A 17167-nucleotide genomic window follows, 5' to 3' on the forward strand; every position below is an offset into this window, starting at 1 on the left:
GGTTTGACTTTCCGTGGGGATCTTACTTGCCAGTTGGGACATGCCAGGATGCGAGTGCTACGAAAAGGAATCGAGCAGCTCGCTCCTTTTCGACACCGGCATAAGAGATCAGCATCAGGCCTGGCAGTCTCTGACCAAGGAGGGGGATGAGGGCAAGTTTTGGTCCCTCCTTAGCCAAGGCTGGGATTTTCCTCCCGGCAGCATGTGTTTTATCAGGATCATGGCAGGCATCCCGTGGGTTTTCTCCCAGCTGATGGACACAACTGGCTTTTAGCAACGGCTGCTTCGCGTTGCTGGAATCAGAGGGTACCCACAGCGGGATGCGGACGATGAGCCGTGGCCACCACACGAAACTAAAGGAAACTTTGCAATAAGCTCCATATTCCCTTCCCAAAAGCACAAGCGCTCCGCATTCACAAGCAGCTTGCTCTGCGCCCTCCAGAGCGGAGTCTAACCCTGCAAATTTGATGAGCACCAGGAAACTTGACCAAACGTCAAGATGGGGAGTCCACGGGCAATGGCCATGGTTCGCTTTCATGCCTCTTGCCCCTAAACAAGTTCTCTTCAGTTTTTCTCCAAGCTTTTTTTCTGCTGAACCACCGGAATGGGGACATTTCCAAGCCTCTGTAAGGTACTGCATCAATGCCATCAAAAGTCATGGGCTTTGGTGACCGTTCAAGAGCTCCCGGGTTTCATCTCCTGCACTGGCTAATGCAGACATGTTCTTATCTCCCAACGCCTGAAAAATCTCCAATGGCCTTTCTCCAAAGTAAGATAGACCTAGACTCAGATACATAGAGCTGTCCATTCCTATAGCATCGTTCAACCCAGAGGGTCTCCAAGGGCTTTTCCAGCAGAACACGATCCTCCTCATGCAGCCTACCCATGGCAGGCCACTGTTACTGAGACACAGCACCTCTGGGGTAGAGCCTGCCCCAAGTCCTCCACCTCACAGCAACTCTATGCAAGAGTCTAGCTAAGCAAAGCAGGCCCAGTGCCCAGCGAAGTGCACACTGCGACCAGAGAGGATAGATCAGCCCATTTCATTTTCCCCTTTTGGGTCTTTCCACTCACTTTTCCTGTGTTCATGCAGTGCTGGGCTGTGATGGATGGCTGGGTAACCTAAGCTTTTCCAGTTTGCTTTCTTAGATTTCTTCTTTCCTAAAAGCTTTTGAAATACTCCTTTTTGCACAGAGGAATAGGGAGCAAAACTTAGCTCTTCCTCTGCTCCAGACACAGGACAACTCCATCCTTCTCTCTTTCTTGTCTCCCTCCTTTATACATAGCATTTGTCCAATTAACTTTCTTTTGGTCTTCTCTGATCTCTACCACGTGTTTTAGACTATAGTCACTCTTTGGGTTTGCTGCTTGATGGTCGCCTGCTAGCTGTTTTTTGTTCAGAAAGAAAGAAATAGAGTTTGACACCAGGCATTGGCTGGCAGGAATCCTTGCTTGGAGTGCAGATATATGGATTGTGACCATGGCCAAACCATGCAGCTTGATGGATAGTGATTGGGGGCTTAATGCTGACTCCAAAACTTGTGGTTTGTTGCAGGACTGGCTGTCTCCCTGAGGAGCTGCTTGTGGTGATCATCTCCTCAAGCTCGGTAAGCAGAAGAGATCTGCTTTCCCTCTTACTTCACTCCAAATCCAGAGATTCTCCCATAAAACAGTGAAAATGGTTCTCAGTTGTCAGGAGAAGATCATCTGCTTGATGTTTCATGGCATGATACTCAGTGGATTTTTCCTGTTCCTTAAAAGGGATTCAGTCAATCTTGAGTCCTAAGACTTTACATAGAAAAGCTCCTATGAAAATTAAGTTTTGCTTTCAAAGGCTGCAAGATAAGTTGCTTCAGGTCTCTCAAGGAAGTAGTCTGAGCATCGTCAGGTAGAGAACTTTGATATTCAATTGCTTGTAAAGGCCTTTCTTGATAGTCAGGTTTTCATGTCTGGAAATCTGACCTTCCGTGTCTTCAAGATGCCTGGGAAAATGATCTGTACCCTGTTAGGGGAGAGTTTATTCCTGAAGAGTTGTAATCTGAAGGTATGACCTTGTAGTGTCCCTCTCACCCTTGATCTATCTGTTCCTTTTTATCCACAAATATCTTGAGGAAAAGCTGGCTTTTAGACCAGTTGCAGGCCTGTTGAGCACTCAATGGCACATCTGCTTTGATCCCATTCCCAGTCAGCCTCTGATGGTCAGTCCTTCTTCCCTCTCTCAAGACCATCATGAAAATGTTTTAATGCAAGCAATTAAGTTTACAGCTGAAATAACGGGAGCTACTCCAACGCTCACGAGCCAAGGGTGTGCCACAGCTACCAGAAGGATCTTCATCCTCCAGTTGACTACCAAGCTTTGCTTTGCTTACTGCGAGTATGTTCAGGAGTAAGAGGAAAACCCTCCTGAAAAACAGTAGGCTGGTTTCCAAGCCAGGCAAACTGCTTTTCTCACCCTCTAACAGCAACCCACACACTTCTGCTTAGAAGAATTTCTTTGTAAGATAGACTTTCCCCTTCCAGGCCCTAAGAAGGATAAATTCTGTAACCAGCATTAATTTTCATTCTTGAAACTAAGTAAAGGGGGAAAAAAAATCTAAAGCCCAGAAAATATTCAGCAAAGCCTTGGTGAGGCTGAGATTTTACAGGCCAGAGCTGTGGATTTATGCAGGATTTTACATGACTGTTTTATTTCCAACGCAATAAAAATAACCAACTTACTGTAGCAAAGCTTGCACCAGGTGCTATCTCTCGAAACCTTCTGCATGGGTCAGTCTGCCCTGTATTCTCTCTGCCTAGCAGCACTTTGCAGAATGTTGGAAGGGAAAATACCCCATTTGTCTCTGTCCAAACATGGGTGGACTACACGAGGAAGACTATATGGCTTTCCTTGCACATTTCTTCTTCTTTCTTTAGAATACATCAATTTAGGGACGATGAGGAGGTACAAGGTTCACTGGAAGCCACTGGACCTGTAAAAGCTAATTCTTTTTAGTCTTTCCATCACATTTTCCAACTCTTTTTGAGGGTGTTTTTGTAGAGGGCCCACATATGTCCCTGTGGAGCTCTATGTTATGGTTGCGCTTTGTTCATATCCTCCAGACTCGATTTCTCATCTAATCTTGGTCATCTCTATCTTTGCTGTTATGCTCAGTGTCCTTGTTTGGCCTTTAGCAAACCAAGCTATGGATTTCAACCAGAAAAATGAACACTCATCTCTGGGAATGTCACCACAGGAGCACATCAGCCTGGCTCTCCCAACAGCCACATGTCTTCTTTTTCAGACAGATGTGTTAGAGCAAGAGATGAGCATGAAGGATCCCTGGATCCTATTCATAGCTTTTCTTCTCACTTGCTCTGTAACCTTGAAAGAGTCACTTCTTCTACATGTGCCTCAGTTTACCCACTTGGGTATAATAATATCTACCTCACAGGGGTGTTGTGAGGCTCTGTTATTGAAATCCTTACCTGCAGGGTAGAGTAGAAATGCCCCAAGATCATAAATGAGCTCATCAGTCCTGAGAAACTCATTCTTAAGACATCAGAGTTTGCAAAAGAAACACGGTAAGTGTCATTGCTTTCACCTGGTCCAAAGTTTGGGAAATTGCAGCAGCTCCCTTCAGGCAAGACTAGACATGGCATATGGAAGAGGTCAGTGCAACAGAGAAAGCTCCACTCTCATTTCTGAGTTAGCTCAAAGAACCGACACATGAAGGATGTCCCAAACCTCCAGGAACGACATCATTAATCTCTTTGTCACCATGACCACCCAATTGCTGGGCAGCAAAATCTCATTGGAAACTCTGAGTCTCGTGTAGTTGCACATCTTGGTTGGGTAGTAGATGACACTGCTTTCTGTGACATGGTCCATCTTTGAATCATCACACTGCTTTGCTAAGAGTATAGCACCTTGATGCACAGAGAAAGCCCTTCCTTGGCCGTACACACTTCAGCAACTGGGAAGGAAAACCTGTGATGTTCCAAGCCCAACACGCAGTCTGCAAAGTTGTTATTGTTTCTGAAGATTTGTTTCATCCAATTTTCATTCCACCCAAACGCAGGCATTTCCACCGCTTCCTTCCATAGATCCAGTGACCCTAAGACTGCCTTTGGGGTGGTCTCCTGAAAGCAAAAATGGAAAAAGACAGAAATGATCAAAAAAGAAGAAGTGCAAATTACCCACCCAGAAAAAGAAAAGGAGCTCATGAAAGATCCTTGTTGTGCACCACATAGTTTGGCTAAGTAAAAACAGCAGAAGAAATACGTCTCTTTTCACCCACACTCATATAAGGACATTCTTGGAACACCTTCAAATGAGTCCCTAACTGGAAAGCAGCACACAGAGAATTTCTGCGTCCTTTGCCTTTGTAAACTGAGTCACAAGCTCAAAAATACCGAGTAGGGAAGCGTTGGCTGAGATTAATAAAATTTTCTGCACAGAGGATCTGGATAGGAAGGAATTTATCCATCCTTTAAATTTTTTTATGAGTTTGTTTCTCCGGTAGGCATGAAAACCTCAAGGATAACAGCAAACATGGAATAAATTAGGCCAAACAATGCATATGCCAACAAAAACATTGCTTTGATATCTTGAAGAGAGGTTGTTTGGATCTTTGCCTGTTTGTGTGCTCTTTTTTTGAAAAATTACTCTGTATTTTGGAATGTCTGTGGTGCTTTTCAACAGTTTCATCTGGCATGTTCCTGCAAGATGATGTAATTATGATGCACTGGCTTTTTTTGTGGGAAGTAAATGATATCTCCAAACAACTCCCAATACTTAGATTTCATGAGCTGCAAAGGGCTTCCACCCATTCGCATTGCCGACCCTATAGCCCAGGCAGCACAAACCTTTGAAACGCTCCTGGCATTGACAGGATGATGCATCAACATCAGTGTTCAGAGCACTGAAAAACAGCCAGTGCCGTGAGATCCTCCCATACCAGGTGGAAACAACCAGGTGGACAAGCAGAGTTGGTCCCAGTGAACGTACAGAGCATGAAGAACTGGCGTTGGCATCATCCTCTCTGATCCCCTCTGTCCTTCACCCAAGCGAGGATGTGGCTCTACCTCCTTCCCGAGGTGAGGAAGTCATTTACTGCCTTAAAACCAACCAACGAACCAAACCCCACGCTTCAGTTTATGCATTTTAGCTTGCCAGTGGGAGCATTACCTGCAGGACTTGTTCCAGGCATGGAGAAGTTTCAGCTGGAGGTTGGCAGGAAAGTTCTTTTTCATGCTATTTTTAATGTAACTGTGGTGTTTTGTTTTTTTTTTTTTTTTCCTTTTGGATGGAATTTGGAAGATTCCTGAAGTACTGAGATTTGGAAACATCGCTCAACATTGATGTCCAACCCAACCAGCACCTTGCCCATTGCCCCAGAATAATAAGCACATGGTAGAAGTTAGAGGGACCATAGCAGCCGTTGGCTGTGGCGACAAAGAAGAGATAAGCACACTGTTGAAACTAAAGCACATGAACAAGCCTGTTCCATGATCCTGATAAAAACTGCTGGCTGTGAACTTCCCCCCGCTCTCCTCAAAGGTCCTGAACACACGTGCACAATCCCCTGCTCCCTTCCCACTCTGCTATTTCATGCCTAGAGATCACTGCCCTCTCCCAGGCCAGGTTTACACAGCTGAATTTTGCTAGGGTGGCTCTCGCATTCCCAGTGAACGACTACGGAGTCTCTGCAAGAGGCTCTGGAGCACCAAGCCCTGTCCTCCTGGGAATGCGAATGCCCCTGGGAGACGAGAGGAACCCAAAACCATCTGCCCACAAATGCGCTGGTTTGCAGGTCTATGCTCCGTGCATGTTGGCAGACCAGTTGGATTATCCTGGCAAAAGCTGTTCTGTAGACCTGGCCGCAATGCCTAGAGCTTTGGTTCAGATCTGGACTTGTGCACTTGCCCCTTCCCTGTCTCATTTGTATGCTTTGATTTCTGAGCTGTGGGTTTTTTTGCACTGTCGGGAATTTTTTACACTGTGTTAATTGTAGTCAGCTGCATTCTGTTTGTTAGGCCTCTCCACCAAGCTCTTTAAATGAAAGTCAGTGGCTGTCTTCCCTTGGACAATAATGAATGTATATATCGTAAGTGCAGACTATACAGAAAAATGGCTAAGTCAAGGATCAGAGGGTTTTGTAAAGCCTGTTTATTTTTTTAAATGAGTTGTTTGAGCATTTATATTTTACCACCATTTACGTGGTTTTGGGGAACCCAGATTGTGTCGAGATCTCATGCCAAAACAAGCCAAAAGTTGTTTGATTTCAACCTTTTCTTCCATGAACCATCTTTTAAATGATACTTTAAATGTCATTTTAAATGTTTTATTGAAACATGTACTGATAAAAAAAAAAACAAAATGTCATCTTGACAAAAGATTTATACATGAATCAGAAAGTATTTATTTCAATTTTGTACCTTTCCATTTTAATACATTATAATGTATTGACTCAACTGAGATAATATAAACAGTTCATTTTAATAACATGTCTGCAGCGTGCTGTGTCGTTTTATTCTGTCCTTTCTGCACCATACTGGAAGAGTTGCTGGACACGGAGTCTATAAAACCAAAAGCAAAGCTGAACATTTCAGATCCCAGCAATCCTGAGTTTATTTTAAGATCAGAGCAAGACTGCGTCTTCAGCAGGATGCTCCGAGAAAATCAACGGTAGCCTGAGAGGGTAGGAGAGTTGATGGGCAAGGAGGGTCCTGGGTTAGGGTACACTACAGGGTGGCTCAAATCTAATTATCTGCTGATGGGTCTAGGTAGAGCTGCCTCCCTGTGGGCTCACCAGTGAGATGGCTCCTTCTGTCCATTTTTTTGTCTTCAGGTTGTGCCTCCTGTTGAGTCCCTCTCGCAGCTTCCTGGTGAATCCAAGCCCCCATTTAGCCCAGTTAATAGCCTTGACCCATTAGTTCATAGAGGAAGGCCGGGGATCATGCGGGCTGTGCAAGCAGACCTCCCTCAGAAGCAGCTCTATCATGCAGGCAAAGCTCTTGCCCGTGGGCATCCAGGATGAGCAAGTTGTGGGCAGAGAAACTTGCTTGGGAGGCCTTTCGTGGTACCCCACAGGGGAAGACAGCATGGTGGGAACTGCTGTTCCATGAAGAAAGCAAAACTGTCCGTGACACAAAGTAAAGGCAATGACTACATTCCTGGCCTCGAGGCACCACCTGGCTAGATCCATCCTATCAATCAGGCTCCCTCAGCCTTCAGAGCAGGGTGGTCCCATCTGAACTGCCTGATGAGAATGGTTTATGCTAACTCCTGAGTCAAGTCCAAGGATTATCTAGGACAATTTTTCTTGACCTGGTACCAAAGAGTCCACTAGCAGTTGAAGGGTATGGATGGATGAGTTCCAGTGCCCGTAAATCTGCCCTGGAGCTGTTCAACCTATAGATACAACCTAGGAGAACAACACACTGGCCTACTGCACTACAGAGCATACTACTAACAAGGGAAGGTGGACTCCCATTTCAGAAGGCCAGTTAGGTGCTGTCCTCTAGTGATAGCCTCTGGGTGTTATCAGAAGAGCAGGCAATATCTCCATGACATGCAATTTGTCATCATCTGCACCTGTCCCCCTCATGGAATTGATGTTTTCTTCACTCTGGAAATGAGTTTTGTAGCAGTGGAAATAAGAACATGTAATTTCTCCACCCACGTTTTTCAAGGCAGAACGAAAGTTCAGTATAGACAGATGGCAGGAAGGTTCCTCATCAAACTTGCCTAGGCCATTAGAAATTAAAACTTTTTGGAATCTGTTCTGTTGTCAAACGTTGGATCTTAGGAGGTGGTGGAAAAGTGACCTTCTTGTATAGTGATGTCCCAAAATGTGAGTGACCTTATGCAAAAGGTATCTACTTTAAGAAACTCTATGATTACAAAGAACATACAGAAAAAGAAATACCACACAGGAGTGTAATTTATTTTGCAGTATCTGCCATAGTTTGCAAAGGAACTGACATGACTCCAGAGCTATCCCCAGGTATCTATGAAGGTCCAGTGTTTCATTCCTTATCAAAGAATACACAGTAGGAAGACAGCTGTGATATACATATATTGGTCCAAACCAAACATACTCAGGCTTCCAGGATATCTGGGCAGGATTCGAATTTCATTACATTGCCAAATTCTCCTTGAAAGGCAGATCTGGGAGATACTGGATGATCAAGGAAGAAGGTAGGAGGTGGGAGCATGAAGCGGTATAAACTGAAAATTTTACCTGAGGGTCATCAGAGAACACAGGGGCTTTGAAGAGGTATCAGATTCAGGGTGAAGAAACCCAGGGGAGCATGGGCACTCCATGCAGATAGATTGCCTTTATTTTTACTCAACCTATATATTTTGAGCTGAATAATTCATCCTTCTCTGCAAGACAGCCTAGATCATGCACCTTCTGCACTGCATCCACACTTCTGCAAGGGAAGGAGGCATTGCCATCTGGAAGATAACACAGGTTGGGGGGAGCTCTGAAGTCTTCCCTGGTCATGACTCTTGGACAGAAGAATGAGCCCCGCACATTGCTCTCTCAATAGGGTATTGCCAGTTGTGCTGGAGTCCTTTAGAGTAAGAGGCAATAGGTCATGGCCAGAAAAGCTAAGGTCCAGGAGAACCTGACTTCTTCTAAGGCGAGGCATTCAGGGAGACCATCTCCTCTGGGAGGAGCAAAGTAAATGCTCACTGTTGTGTAGGCATCTTTCCCTGTTTCCCACCAGGAGGTAGATGGGATCTTCATAGAATCACAGAATCACAGAATGGTTGAGGTTGGAAGGTACTTCTAGGGATCATCTAGCCCAACCCCTCTGCTCCAGCAGGGACACCCAGAGCACGGGGCACAGGGTGGCATCCAGGTGGGTTTGGAAGATCTTCAGAGAAGGAGCCTCCACAGCCTCTCTGGGCAGCCTGTTCCACATGTTCCATTTTCACCACAGGAGGTCTTGTGCTGGGGGTAGCACCCGTGACAGAGCTTTCACAACATTCCCTGAAGTCTGTGTGAAGATCTTTCTCTTTCAGACCACTGTACCCCATCCAGAGAAAATCCACCAAGCTCCCACTAGCTACCAGAGTTATGGAGGTCTGAAAGGGAAATGTCTCAGTGCCTCAAATCCTTGCCTGAGACTGGCCCCGATCCCAAAGCTATTCCTTAGTCCACTCCGAAGCCTCATGTATGTCCTGTGGGGCTGACATTTCAGAAGATCCTATCCTTGACAGACAGCCAAAAGTGTGGGCTTCAGTGCATGCCTTGGAAGCCGTTGGTAACCCTGTGGAACACATCAGAACATCATCTCCATGAGGTAAGGTGCTTGGTTTTAAAGTGAACAAAATCCTCCCTATAGTTGCCCCTAAGTTTAATTAATTATTTAATTAATAAGATATCTCATTTTAATTGTTTAATTAATAATGTATCTCATTTGGATTCGGGAGACTTGGAGCCAGCTCTGCAAATGCCTTGTGTGAGTTTAGGAAAACCACCTGCTCTTCTTTAACCGTCTTTAGGATGGAGGTGGTCTTTATTTTCCCTGTCCTAGCCTATTATGGTTATTATTATTATGGCTATGTGATTTTGGAAAAGGGGGTTACTTCATTATACAATATCTCATGTACTCACTGTGGCTTCCCCTGTTCTTTTAGGGGCAGAGAGATACTTCTAGCAGAAAGGAGACAGACCATTCCCTTCTTGTCCCCTGCTATAGCCTAGTACATGCTGATGATGCTGACTACAGGGATGGTCTGCGTGTCTCACCAGCAGCAGTGTGGGCTGGGAATCACCAAACAGCTCTCTCATGCTGTGCAAAACACTCCCATGGGTTCTCCAGCCTTGAGCCTCAAACAGGATCTCCTCTTACCTCTCGATTTTCAGTTCCAGATGTGTCAGGAATGATGAGAACCTGCACAACTGCAAGTCTGGCTTGCAAGCATGGCTGCAAATGCTTTGACACTGTGGTTTTTGGTGCTGTGAGGTGGAGAAGAAGTGGGGAATACAGGGATGAGGCTGCAGGCATCCAGATGCAGGGAAGGGTGAAGCTGTGAAGGGATCCAAGGAGATAGAAGATGAAAAAACAGCCAGAACACTATTGAGAATGGTCATATTCAACACCAAGTCCTTCTTGTGTTAGGATTAGCTGCAACTCACATATGCAAGGCACTGAGTGTGGCAGCACCTTGAATTTGCAGAGACTGCAATTCCTGCTGAGAAACCAGCTGATGAAGAGCAGCAGCACTGGCACGTTCACCTTCTGCCAAGGCAGATAAGTCAGGGCTGGAAATGCCACCTGCAACACGGGAGCAAGAGACGAGCAAGGCCAGAACGTGGCGAGTGAGGGGAGCCTGAGAGACAGCCTTAATCCAACCACCCCATCATCCACGCACTGAACAGCTTGGGTAGTCCTGAAAGGGAAAGAAGCAAAAATAAACGTGAAGGGAAGAATGTCAAGTAGTTTAACCCACAGCCAGGCCAGAGCAGCACTTGATGGACAGCCCTTAAGGGCAGGGAGAAAAGAAGCAAAGAAACTGTTTTACATGGCCATGTGTCTTTCTTATACCCATCCCAGGACATCTTTCTGATGGAAAAGGCACCCTGTACCTTTCATCTATCAGCCAAGTTCCCTTTTAAAGCTTTCCTTGATACTCTTCCCTTGCTGGCTATTGAAAAAAATCTTTCGCAAGGACAAGTTCAGTTCAGTGTTTAACCTGCCTCTTTTTTTGCTGTTCCTCATCTGCCTCCAGAGGGGACTCCTGCCACATTAAATAGCACAAGGTAAGCAGTAGTGGACCTGGAGTTCATGGTGAATTATTTGGAGACTCTCCCAGCCTTTGCTTCAAGATCAAGGTTTGGAAATTACTCTTTTCACAAGGGTGGAGGTATCTATGTCCATGGACCCATGGAGAAGGTCAAAATGGCTATATCCAAACTGCACATTCGGTCTGATCTGTACCCTGTGCTAACTCCTTAGCAGTGTCTAAGGACTGTCTGGGTCACTGCTAGTTGGCCAAGCTTGAAACCATGTATGGACCATGGTAAACAACAGTAGAGTTGCAGCCACCAGATGTGGCTCTAAGTAATAGAGTTTAATTTACTCTTACAGCAATAGCCATCATTTTCAGCATCTCTGTAATCACAGAGAAGACTGCTGGGTCACATAATAACTGTTTAATTGAAGATCAGTGTGTTTATAGAGTGCCTGGCACAAGGGTCGCTTGAGGAACTTGCTGCAATAAGACAAATAGTCCAGAAAACAACCAGTGAGGAGCAAGTGAACAAATGGGCCATGGGCTGCAAAGGAGGGTTTTGTGAGAAGCCAGGAGAAATTGTCTTGGTGGGATAAGTCCACACTGCCTAGGTTATCCAGGTGGGAGCAGAGTATTCATAACGGGAGATGGAGAAGGGATCGGATGCATTTCAGTCAGGACTGGCTTAGGTAGCACTGCCATGGGCCACCCTTTGCAGTCCCCTTTCTAAGCACCTTGTGGAGAGCACACCCTAATCCAGGGTTTATTAGGGATTCACCTCACCAGATTTAGCTGTGATTTTCCCAGCTCCGTGCTGAAAACTTAATAAAACATCTGATCGCGTGGGCATGTGAATTTTGTCTGTTTGTAAATCTCTCTTTCTTTATAGAGCAAGCCGGGAGCTGATTGCTGAGTTAAAGTGGAGATTTGCTTCTCGAGCAGAGCACTTTTCTGAGTGCTTCAGAGAACGCTAAGTAAACAGTGGTATTTACAAGCACTATTAGTGCTGCCGTTGGCGTTGGATGTGGATTTGAATGTGTTTGTGGGATGTGTGCAATGAGACGTTCCCTCATTGAGTCCGCCACGAGTGAACGAAAGCTTCAGCACAGCTACTGTTTTGCAAGAAGCTTGTGGAAATTAAGAAGCCAGCAGTGTTAAAAGCAGAAATCTCCCAAAGAATGTGGGGTGGGGTGTTTCCAGCCTGCTTGGGAAATCGCAAGAGCCTGAGATCACTCAGATATTTGGTTCCTTGTAGCTCGGAGATGCTGTTGTATTCCAAGTTGTCAGTCTGTCAAGGTATGTTGTGGGGGAAGACATCAGCACGTTGGGTGAGCAGCATCACGGATCCAAGCAGCTAAATAAGCTGTGAAAACCAGTGGATTTGTTACCTTTCAGCTCTACAGAAAGCACCACCAAGCTTTATTCAGTAGCATCTCATCAGAAGAATAGACATGCTGAAAAAAAACTTAGGTCCACCCAGCCCAGCACATGGCCTGAAACTGAGCCCATTATTTGATATATAAGAAAAGAACTGTAAGAAACATGGCAAATCTCTGTTTGGCTCATATCCTTGGCTTCTAATAATTATGTCTTTAAAGACTTTGCGAGCTGGAGGTAGCAGCTGGACTATTGTGTTCCATAGCTCCTGGTGGACCTGCCCTTCCGCAATGTGTTTGATCCCTTTTCAATCCCTGTATCCTTCCACAGCATCCTGCAGCAAGGAGTAGCACCACGGAGGAGTTGGGAGATGGGAGGAAACGGTGACAAACAGGAGGCTCCTGGGTCAGCTCTGCAAGCAAGTGGAAGAAAAGCAGGCAGGTTGATAGGGTCAATGTTACTTATTTTGGGCCAAAACCAGGCCAAGGACCGCTCTAATAACTGAACAATGTGGACAACAGCATTGCAGGGCCTGAGTCCAGGTTAGTATTTTAGAATTGGTGCAGTTAAGAGGCTCGAACCCTACCCACATCCACTATATTGTTTAATTAGGTCCCTTTAGGGTCACCTTTGCCTAGAGAATCCTGCAGAACAGAATTGCTCACTTGCAGTGTATTATTCATAGAATCATAGAATCACAGAATGGTTAAGGTTGGAAGGGACCTCTAGAGATCATCCAGTCCAACCCCCCTGCACACGCAGGGTCACCTAGAGCACGTGGCACAGGACTGCGTCCAAGCGGGTTTGGAAGATCTCCAGAGAAGGAGACTCCACAACCTCTCTGGGCAGCCTGTTCCAGTGCTCTGGCACCCTCACTGGGAAGAAATTTTTCCTTAAGTTCCTGTGGAACTTTTGGTGCTTCAGTTTGTGGCCATTTCCTCTAGTTCTGTCAGTGGCCACCACTGAAAAGAGACCAACACCATCCTCCTCACTGCCTCCCTTGAGGTTCTTCTAGACACTGCTCAGGTCCCCTCTCAGCCTTCTCTTCTCCAGGCTGAACAGGCCCAGCTCCCTCAGCCTCTCCTCATAGGGCAGATGTTCCAGGCCCCTGATCATCCTTGTGGCCCTGCGCTGGACTCTCTCCAGCAGCTCCACATCCCTCTTGTCCTGTGGAGCCCAGAACTGGACACAATACTCCAGATGTGGCCTCACCAGGGCTGAGTAGAGGGGCAGGATCCCCTCCCTCGACCTGCTGGAGATGCACCCTTTCTTAATGCACCCCAGGATCCCATTGGCCTTCTTGGCCACAAGGGCAACTGCTGCCTCATGGGCAATGTGTCGCCCACCATGACGCCCAGGTCTTTCTCTGCAGAGCTGGACCAATTCAACCATAACTGTTGCATAGATTTAAAAACAGGAGTTGTCCTAGGGAACAGTGGTCACACTGCTGGTGTTTAAGCTGTGTGGATGTCTATTTAGCTGGAGTTGTGGTTAGCTCCTTAACACGTGTCTTCTGCTGAAGACAACATGGATTTCATGAAGCTCGGAGCACTTCAGAGGCTGCTACTGTCACTTCCTACCCTGTTCTCCCTGCATTTCCATCTCCTTGCTGCTTGCCTTTCCAGGGGCTTCATGGGGGCATCACATTCTTTTAGTCTTTGGAGAAGGAAATGAAAAGATGATGGACTGGATCCTATAGAGAAATGGCAGGAAATTGTCCTGCTGCCCCCCAGCCCAGGACAGCTCTGGGCAGTCTCCAGCCAATGTCAGTGGTGAGATCACAGGGCAAAGTGGCAAGTGTAGATTAGAGAAAGGAAAACTAATGTGTAATTAAGGAGCTAATGAGCCCATATTGGCTATTTTTAGTGCTCTATTATTTTCCAGTGGTTGCTCAAACAGTCCTGAAATGACATTATTGGGTCAGTCTTGAAAGTGCAGCTACGCTTTGAAAAGGAAGCAATGTCCTTGCACGTTTCCCTCCTCATTTCTGTTCAGAAGCCCTAAATCTAATTTGCTGTGTTTACAAAGATGAGCCCTGCTGAGAACGTGAGCAATGTTGGTTCTGACATCTTCAGAAATAACCTCGATTCTGCCACGAGAACTTAGCAAACATCCAGAGCTAATGAATAAAATGGGCTATAAACCCTGTGCATTAAAACAATTTAAAACCAGTTGCAGATCCATTTAGTTTTTCACAATTGACCCCCACTTGCTGCTACTGGATTTTGAGTAGGCCTCAGCTTACAATTTCTAGTGAATAATGTATTAAACATTTTCTCTTCCTAACGGAAAGCGATGAACTTCCATTCATTTGTGAATCCAAACTTATTTGGTATCTGGGGGAGGAATGTTTTTTATTTCAATAATTTCATTGTGGATATTTTCTGTGCATTTCTGAACTGAGCCATTGGGGTTGGTTACATGCTGCTCACCTGCCCCTTTTCTTGCTTCCTGACCAATTCTGGCTCCTGAGCAATTCTCATATATACAAAGGTACCATTTGCTTCTTTATACCAGGTGTGTGGAATAACACTTGAACCTTGCTGGCAGCAAAGCAGTCGGTGTGAATGAAATTTGCTGCCTAGCTGCTTCTCAGGAAAACGATGGTGGAAGGCAACTCCTTTTGAAACTGGACGAGTATCTGCAGAAAATCCTTTTTTTTTTTTTTTGGTTTTCCCTCTCATTTTGAGCAAAGCAAGTGAGTGTTTCACAGGATTAAATGGGACACTTCAATCTTTTACAGAAGAGTTAATGGCACTTACAGAAGAATAAAGAGCAGAGGTTGGGTTTGGGGTTAAGACATTGCACTGAACCTGAGGAAATACGGGTTCTGAGAAAGCTTCCTGAATTGGATAATTAATAAAAAAGATAGACACAAAGAACTGGACAAACTGCAGAAGCTTCTGGGAAGCCGACCACCTCACCTCTCCATTTCACAGGGGTCAAACACTGCATCCATGGTGCGTTTGACCATCATGCTCGTAACCTCCAAGAAAAGCAATCCCACCACCTCTTGGCCAGCCCCAGGGTTTCTGGCGCCCCTATCACTTTTTGATGCTTTAAGTTGATTTCTGCTTGTGCAGATCACAGTGGACAGGTAGAGCAATTGCTGACTCCCATCCCTAGCAGCCTGCACCGGAGCTCCTGTCTGCTTTCTATTTCTAAACCAAACAGAATCAGTTCCTTCAAGCTGTTCCTCAGACTTTCCTTTCCAAACATCCTCTCCAGTTTCCTCCAGAATTTACTTTCAGGGTAGTGATCAGGTATGGAAATGGTGCTACAGCTGCAGCTTCTCCATCTCAAGGTCAAGTTACAATTATTTCTTCTTACATAGGTGATGTTGCCCAGAAATAACTCAATGTGATCCTTTTGCAAAAGCACTTTACCACAGGTTCTCATTTCCTTTGTTATATTTTGTTCTTCCTCCTTCCTATTTATCTATTTAATTATCTAGTTTTATTGGATATCAGGGATATTAGCAGATATCCATGTCTGTCCCACATCAAGTTGTTCAAAACCTACTGAGCAGACACTTTGTGCACCCATGCTAGAGGCACAATGTCTGGAACATGAATCTTCATGCGAGAAGGGGCTGAAAGTCATTTTAAGATGTTCTTTGAACTAGCAATGCTCAACCTGTGACTTTTTGAGCTGCAAATTGTTTGTAGGAAGCACAAGAGCAAATCCCGTATTGGAACTTTGCTACATGAACAAGTTGGTGCTGGCATACCCAAATTATTGGCCGCAGAAGGAAGTCAGCACTAGGATCTGATGCCCTCACATTTCCTTGGAACCCTATAAAGCTTCCTGGAGCTTCAGCCCAGACCTCTCCTGTTCTGAAGCCAGGGAACTGTGAAGAGCCCCAGTCCTTTCCCATCTATGGGTGACTCCAAAGTTCTCCTTACTCATGACTCTCTGAGCGGTGGGACATGTCTGGCTCTTGACTGCCTTGGTCACCAAAGCCAGATTGTTGGTCAGAGACAGAAATCAGGTTGGTTTGCTGAGAATTGCTTCCAGCAGGTCGTGTAGGCTGTTCTTCATCACTGCGTTGTCCTCCAGTGGCCAAATGTGGAATTTGTTATATAAGAACTTCTGCAGTATTTTCCCAGAGATTGGAATCAACTTAATTCACCCATGATTTCCTGACTCAATAATGATTATGATAATGATTCAGGGATTATTTAGGGATGATTCAGGGATTATTCAGGACCATTTTTCAAAAGTTCCAGGCTGAGCTTTACCCAAGTTACAAACCTCCAAGTGGATATATTTCAGTCCCCTCTCCCTGTCCTTAAACCTGCAATATTAATTGAACCAAATATTGCCTAATATTTGAGGGAAGCCTAAGAGAAGATACATGCAATTCCCTCAGTCTCTGGGCACTACGACATACCCGCTTGCTCATGTTCCATCTTCATTAAGCATTAGCCCGGACTGACCTCTTCTCCCCTTAATTTTCCTAAACTCGAACTCTACTTATTAGCAGTTGCATCCTTTGCCTGCTAATTTTAGCTGTAGTTGATGGTTCTTCTATGTGTACCTGTGCAAAGGCTCCCGAATACCCGAGGGGAGAACGTAGGGAGGATGGGGCCAGGCTCTGCTCGGTGGTGGCCGGTGACAGGACAAGGGGTAACGGGTCCAAGCTGAACCCCAGGCAGCTCCATGTCCATGTGAGGAAGAACTTCCTTGGTGTGAGGGTGCCCGAGCCCTGGCACAGGCTGCCCAGAGAGGCTGTGGAGGCTCCTTCTCTGGAGATGTCCAACCCGCCTGGATGCCCCCCTGTGCCCCGTGCTCTGGGTGTCCCTGCTGGAGCAGGAGTTGCACTGGATGATCCCTAGAGGTCCCTTCCAACCTCAACCATTCTGGGATTCTATGTGACCAGTGTGTAGAACTTGCAGATCTTGTGCATGTCTTGGTTTCCACCCCCCTACCTAGTCAGCCTGGTCCTTACTGGTTTCTTACCCTTTTCTCTCTTCTTTACCAACCTGCCTCATGCTGTTCTCAAGCCCTGAGCTGCTCTCCACATTCTTGGGACCTTGATCTTCGCTCCATCTCTCA

Source organism: Tinamus guttatus, unplaced genomic scaffold (assembly GCF_059628265.1).
Source record: "Tinamus guttatus ecotype Peru unplaced genomic scaffold, ASM5962826v1 Tinamus_guttatus_pri_ptg000548l, whole genome shotgun sequence".
NCBI lineage: Eukaryota > Metazoa > Chordata > Aves > Tinamiformes > Tinamidae > Tinamus > Tinamus guttatus.